Source organism: Odontesthes bonariensis, chromosome 16, assembly GCF_027942865.1.
Source record: "Odontesthes bonariensis isolate fOdoBon6 chromosome 16, fOdoBon6.hap1, whole genome shotgun sequence".
NCBI classification, from domain to species: domain Eukaryota; kingdom Metazoa; phylum Chordata; class Actinopteri; order Atheriniformes; family Atherinopsidae; genus Odontesthes; species Odontesthes bonariensis.
In genome coordinates, this window is record NC_134521.1 from 499311 (window position 1) to 507442 (window position 8132).

An 8132-nucleotide genomic window follows, 5' to 3' on the forward strand; every position below is an offset into this window, starting at 1 on the left:
TTCGTAAAGCTAGAACTGCTTATTATTCATCATTGATAGAAGAGAATAAGAACAATCCCAGGTTTCTTTTCAGCACTGTAGCCAGTCTGACTAAGAGTCCGAGCTCTGCTGAGCCAGTTATTCCTTTAACTCTCAGCAGTGATGATTTCATGAGCTTCTTTATTAATAAAACTGTTTCTATCAGAGAGAAGATTGATGGAGTCCTTCCCACTATTATCAGTGATGTATCATCAGGTACAGCAGCTTTATGAGCATCTGTCCGACAGCTAAAGCTGAAGCTGGATCATCAACAGGATGAACTCTCCTGGTCTCTTTACTGAACCTAAAGCAGTAAACATATTTCCACAAGCTGTTAAACTCGTTCAGGATAATTAAACTGATTTGTTCAATAAGTGACTCGACATCAGCAAATATCTGAAGGCACTTCAGCTTTTACCCTTTCAGTCCGATCATAGTCCAACAAAATCCAATGAATCCATATTAGTCTAATTCATACGATGCTAATTAAGGAAAAGTTTCCTTGTTAATGAAACCAACAGATTCAGTCAGATTGTTCTACACTCTTAGTTGTTAATAATTCGTAATGATTCTGTAAATATTAACTTCAGAAACGTTGCATCTCATAATGTAAACATCAGCTGTTGTTTGTTCATGAATAAATAAACATGTTTACAGAAAATCAGCTCAGTGATGATAAATTCTCACAAAATAAATAAATACACAGAAATATAGCTTTATTACTGTTTTTATTTTGCTGTCGTCTTTCAAACAAATGGGACGATCAGGGTCCACAGAGCGGGAGGAAGGTTATAAAGAAGGTGAACACAAGGATTAGGAAGTTAATGAAGGACCCATCAGGCACAAAGCTGGGGCCCCTAAAGTTTGAGGGGACAAAGAAACGAGCACAAAGAGGCAAAACGGGCTTTTCCTGTCGGTCTTCATCATCCTCCATGTTTGTAGTCCAGATCTGCCCACTGTCCCGTCTGGACTTAGTTTACCGGAACATTTGGTTGGGATTGGTTTCCATCAGGCGACCAGGAGGCGGCGACGCGGTGAGGATGACGCTGGCCTCGGGCCTTTAGCGATGGAGCAGGTCCCACAGGCAGCAGCAGCACAGAGCAGCCGAACACGCCGCCAGGTACGAGCCGACGCCGTCGTCCTGATCGCGCCGCGGCTCCACCACGTACACTGTCGGTGTGACATCATCAAACTGTAACCAATCATCGGGGCTCAAATGAAGCTGTGGTGACGTACAGAAAATGGCCGACCTGTGTTCGGTGGGTGTTGGGCTTCGTGTTTGTTGCCATGGTAACCTGGCTGCCTCCCTAAGGCGCCATTGCGTCCCGCGTGACCTGGATGGTAGTAGGCGTGGTCTCCACCTGTGGCGTTCTGAGGAAACGTCTGCAGACGAGGTTAAAAACACACATTGGCTGTGTTCCAAACCGCACACTACTCCTACTACTCCTACTAACTAACTTTTTTTAAGTTCCCGGATGCATCCTAGATTCTCCTAAATGTTGGGTATGCATCATGAGGTTACTACTCATACTCAAACTACCCAAGATGCAACGTAACGTGACGTCGCCGATCGTCATTTCCTGTCAAAACGGCAGTTTCAAGCTAGCTACAACGAGGGTAGGTTCACTTCCTGTTTTCAAAACAAAAGCACCAATTGTATGGTAATGGCTTTCCCTATGATAAAAGGCAACGGGTATTTTATTTTGTGAAAATAACAGGAAGTGCGTTGCTCACTGCGGCTAGCTTTAGTAGCGCCGAATTCGTGGGAACAAAATTGTAAACAGCCGGTATTTTGTCAGGTTTTCAACACGTTGGGGATCTAAACGACTACTTTCTCTCCTGAAAATGTTTCAAATGTTGCTAAAGTTTACAGAGTTTAGAGCTTAAGAGAAATCAGCTTCAGGCCGGCTGATTTCGGCTCGGGCAGGAGCGCAATGCATTGTGGGTAAACGCTCTGAATACTGTCTGATCGATGAGTATGTAGTATGTAGTATGCAGTATGCAGTATGCAGTATGCGGTATGCAGTATGCAGTATGTAGTATGCAGTATGTGGTATGTAGTATGTAGTATGCAGTATGCAGTATGCAGTATGTAGTATGTAGTATGCAGTATGCAGTATGCAGTATGTAGTATGTAGTATGCTGTATGCAGTATGCAGTATGTAGTATGCAGTATGTAGTATGCTGTATGCAGTATGTAGTATGCAGTATGTAGTATGCAGTATGCAGTATGTAGTATGCAGTATGCAGTATGCAGTATGTAGTATGCAGTATGCAGTATGCAGTATGCAGTATGTAGTATGCAGTATGCAGTATGTAGTATGCAGTATGCAGTATGCAGTATGCAGTATGTAATATGTAGTATGTAGTATGCAGTATGTAGTATACAGTATGCAGTATGCAATATGCAGTATGTAGTATGTAGTATGCAGTATGTAGTATACAGTATGCAGTATGCAATATGCAGTATGTAGTATGCTGTATGCAGTATGCAGTATGTAGTATGCAGTATGTAGTATGTAGTATGCAGTATGTAGTATACAGTATGCAGTATGCAATATGCAGTATGTAGTATGCAGTATGTAGTATGTAGTATGTAGTATGCCGTATGTAGTATGCTGTATGCAGTATGTAGTATGCAGTATGTAGTATGCAGTATGTAGTATGCTGTATGCAGTATGTAGTATGCAGTATGTAGTATGCAGTATGCAGTATGTAGTATGCAGTATGCAGTATGTAGTATGCAGTATGCAGTATGCAGTATGCAGTATGCAGTATGCAGTATGTAGTATGCAGTATGCAGTATGTAGTATGCAGTATGCAGTATGCAGTATGTAGTATGCAGTATGCAGTATGCAGTATGCAGTATGCAGTATGTAGTATGTAGTATGCAGTATGTAGTATGCAGTATGTAGTATGCAGTATGCAGTATGTAGTATGCAGTATGTAGTATGTAGTATGCAGTATGCAGTATGCAGTACGTAGTATGTAGTATGCAGTATGCAGTATGTAGTATGTAGTATGCAGTATGTAGTATGTAGTATGCAGTATGTAGTATGCAGTATGCAGTATGCAGTATGGAAGTATGTAGTATGCAGTATGTAGTATGCAGTATGGAAGTATGTAGTATGCAGTATGCAGTATGCAGTATGGAAGTATGCAGTATGCAGTATGCAGTATGTAGTATGTAGTATGTAGTATGCAGTATGTAGTATGTAGTATGCAGTATGCAGTATGTAGCATGTAGTATGCGGTATGTAGTATGCAGTAAGTAGTATGTAGTATGCAGTATGCAGTATATAGCATGTAGTATGCAGTATGTAGTATGTAGTATGCAGTATGTAGTATGTAGTATGTAGTATGCAGTATGTAGTATGCAGTATGTAGTATGCAGTATGGAAGTATGTAGTATGCAGTATGTAGTATGCAGTATGGCAGTATGTAGTATGTAGTATGTAGTATGCAGTATGCAGTATGTAGTATGTAGTATGCGGAATGTAGCATGTAGTATGCAGTATGCGGTATGTAGTATGCAGTATGTAGTATGTAGTATGCAGTATGCAGTATGTAGTATGCAGTATGCAGTATGTAGTATGTAGTATGCAGTATGCGGTATGTAGTATGTAGTATGCAGTATGCAGTATGCAGTATGTAGTATGTAGTATGCAGTATGTAGTATGCAGTATGTAGTATGCGGTATGGAGTAAGTAGTATGCAGTATGTAGTATGCAGTATGCAGTATGCAGTATGTAGTATGTAGTATGCAGTATGTAGTATGTACTATGCAGTACGTAGTATGTAGTATGCAGTATGCAGTATGTACTATGCAGTACGTAGTATGCAGTATGCAGTATGCAGTATGCAGTATGTAGTAAGTAGTATGGCAGTATGTAGTATGTAGTATGTAGTATGCAGTATGCAGTATGTAGTATGTAGTATGCGGAATGTAGCATGTAGTATGCAGTATGTAGTATGCAGTATGCAGTATGTACTATGCAGTACGTAGTATGTAGTATGCAGTATGCAGTATGCAGTATGTAGTAAGTAGTATGGCAGTATGTAGTATGTAGTATGTGGTATGCAGTATGCAGTATGTAGCATGTAGTATGCGGTATGTAGTATGCAGTATGCAGTATGTAGTATGCAGTATGTAGTATGCAGTATGCAGTATGTAGTATGCAGTATGCAGTATGTACTATGCAGTACGTAGTATGTAGTATGCAGTATGCAGTATGTAGTAAGTAGTATGGCAGTATGCAGTATGTAGTATGTAGTATGCAGTATGTAGTATGCAGTATGCAGTATGTACTATGCAGTATGCAGTATGTACTATGCAGTACGTAGTATGTAGTATGCAGTATGCAGTATGTAGTAAGTAGTATGGCAGTATGTAGTATGTAGTATGTAGTAAGCAGTATGCAGTATGTAGCATGTAGTATGCGGTATGCAGTATGCAGTATGTAGTATGTAGTATGCAGTATGCAGTATGTAGTATGCAGTATGCAGTATGCAGTATGTAGTATGCAGTATGCGGTATGTAGTATGCAGTATGCAGTATGCAGTATGTAGTATGTAGTATGCAGTATGTAGTATGCAGTATGTAGTATGCGGTATGGAGTAAGTAGTATGCAGTATGTAGTATGCGGTATGTAGTAAGTAGTATGTAGTATGCAGTATGCAGTATGCAGTATGTAGTATGCAGTACGTAGTATGTAGTATGCAGTATGCAGTAAGTAGTATGTAGTATGTAGTATGCAGTATGCAGTATGTAGTATGCAGTATGCAGTATGCAGTATGCAGTATGCAGTATGTAGTATGCAGTATGCAGTATGTAGTATGCAGTTACAGTATGTAGTATGCAGTATGCAGTAAGTAGTATGTAGTATGTAGTATGTAGTATGCAGTATGTAGTATGCAGTATGTAGTATGCAGTATGCAGTAAGTAGTATGTAGTATGCAGTATGTAGTATGCAGTATGCAGTATGTAGTATGTAGTATGCAGTATGCAGTATGTAGTATGAAGTAAGTAGAATGTAGTATGCAGTATGTAGTATGCAGTATGTAGTATGCAGTATGCAGTATGCAGTATGTAGTATGCAGTATGCAGTATGCAGTATGTAGTATGCAGTATGCAGTAAGTAGTATGCAGTATGTAGTAAGTAGTATGCAGTATGTAGTATGCAGTATGTAGTATGTAGTATGCAGTATGTAGTATGCAGTATGCAGTATGTAGTATGCAGTATGTAGTATGCAGTATGTAGTATGTAGTATGCAGTATGTAGTATGCAGTATGCAGTATGCAGTATGTAGTATGCAGTATGCAGTATGTACTATGCAGTACGTAGTAAGTAGTATGCAGTATGTAGTATGTAGTATGCAGTATGCAGTATGTAGTATGTAGTATGCAGTATGCAGTATGTAGTATGCAGTATGCAGTATGTACTATGCAGTACGTAGTATGTAGTATGCAGTATGCAGTATGTAGTAAGTAGTATGGCAGTATGTAGTATGTAGTATGTAGTATGCAGTATGCAGTATGTAGTATGTAGTATGCGGAATGTAGCATGTAGTATGCAGTATGTAGTATGCAGTATGCAGTATGTACTATGCAGTACGTAGTATGTAGTATGCAGTATGCAGTATGTAGTAAGTAGTATGGCAGTATGTAGTATGTAGTATGTAGTATGCAGTATGCAGTATGTAGCATGTAGTATGCGGTATGTAGTATGCAGTATGCAGTATGTAGTATGCAGTATGTAGTATGCAGTATGCAGTATGTAGTATGCAGTATGCAGTATGTACTATGCAGTACGTAGTATGTAGTATGCAGTATGCAGTATGTAGTAAGTAGTATGGCAGTATGCAGTATGTAGTATGTAGTATGCAGTATGTAGTATGCAGTATGCAGTATGTAGTATGCAGTATGCAGTATGTACTATGCAGTACGTAGTATGTAGTATGCAGTATGCAGTATGTAGTAAGTAGTATGGCAGTATGTAGTATGTAGTATGCAGTATGCAGTATGTAGCATGTGGTATGCGGTATGTAGTATGCAGTATGTAGTATGTAGTATGCGGTATGCAGTATGTAGTATGCAGTATGCGGTATGTAGTATGTAGTATGCAGTATGCGGTATGTAGTATGTAGTATGCAGTATGCAGTATGTAGTATGTAGTATGCAGTATGCAGTATGCAGTATGTAGTATGCGGTATGGAGTAAGTAGTATGCAGTATGTAGTAAGTAGTATGTAGTATGCAGTATGCAGTATGTAGTATGCAGTATGCAGTATGTACTATGCAGTACGTAGTATGTAGTATGCAGTATGCAGTAAGTAGTATGTACTATGTAGTATGCAGTATGCAGTATGCAGTATGTAGTATGCAGTATGCAGTATGTAGTATGCAGTATGCAGTATGCAGTATGCAGTATGTACTATGCAGTATGCAGTATGTAGTATGCAGTTACAGTATGTAGTATGCAGTATGCAGTAAGTAGTATGTAGTATGTAGTATGCAGTATGCAGTATGTAGTATGCAGTATGTAGTATGCAGTATGCAGTAAGTAGTATGTAGTATGCAGTATGTAGTATGCAGTATGCAGTATGTAGTATGTAGTATGCAGTATGCAGTATGTAGTATGAAGTAAGTAGAATGTAGTATGCAGTATGTAGTATGCAGTATGTAGTATGTAGTATGCAGTATGCAGTATGTAGTATGCAGTATAAAGTATGCAGTATGTAGTATGCAGTATGCAGTAAGTAGTATGCAGTATGTAGTAAGTAGTATGTAGTATGTAGTATGCAGTATGTAGTATGTAGTATGCAGTATGTAGTATGCAGTATGCAGTATGTAGTATGCAGTATGTAGTATGTAGTATGTAGTATGCAGTATGTAGTATGCAGTATGTAGTATGCAGTATGCAGTATGCAGTATGTAGTATGCAGTATGTAGTATGTAGTAAGTAGTATGTAGTATGCAGTATGTAGTATGCAGTATGCAGTATGCGGTATGTAGTATGTAGTATGTAGTATGCAGTATGTGGTATGCAGTATGTAGTATGTAGTATGTAGTATGCGGGATGTAGTATGCAGTATGCAGTATGTAGTATGTAGTATGCAGTATGCAGTATGCAGTATGCAGTATGTAGTATGTAGTATGCAGTATGCAGTATGCAGTATGTAGTATGTAGTATGCAGTATGCAGTATGCAGTATGCAGTATGCAGTATGTAGTCTGTAGTTTGTAGTATGCAGTATGCAGTATGTATTATGTAGTATGTAGTATGCAGTATGCAGTATGTAGTATGTAGTATGCAGTATGTAGTATGCAGTATGCAGTATGTAGTATGTAGTATGCAGTATGTAGTATGCAGTATGCAGTATGTAGTATGTAGTATGTAGTATGCAGTATGCAGTATGCAGTATGTAGTATGTAGTATGCAGTATGCAGTATGCCGTATGTAGTATGCAGTATGCAGTATGTAGTATGCAGTATGTAGTATGCAGTATGCAGTATGTAGTATGCAGTATGTAGTATGCAGTATGCAGTATGCAGTATGCAGTATGTAGTATGTAGTATGCAGTATGCAGTATGTAGTATGTAGTATGTGGTATGCAGTATGTAGTATGTAGTATGTAGTATGCGGGATGTAGTATGCAGTATGTAGTATGCAGTATGTAGTATGTAGTATGCAGTATGCAGTATGTAGTATGTAGTATGCAGTATGTAGTATGCAGTATGCCGTATGTAGTATGCAGTATGCAGTATGTAGTATGCAGTATGTAGTATGCAGTATGCAGTATGTAGTATGCAGTATGTAGTATGCAGTATGCAGTATGCAGTATGCAGTATGTAGTATGTAGTATGCAGTATGTAGTATGCAGTATGTAGTATGCAGTATGTAGTATGCAGTATGTAGTATGCAGTATGGAAGTATGTAGTATGCAGTATGTAGTATGCAGTATGGAAGTATGTAGTATGCAGTATGCAGTATGCAGTATGGAAGTATGCAGTATGTAGTATGCAGTATGCAGTATGTAGTATGTAGTATGTAGTATGCAGTATGTAGTATGCAGTATGGCAGTATGTAGTATGTAGTATGTAATATGCAGTATG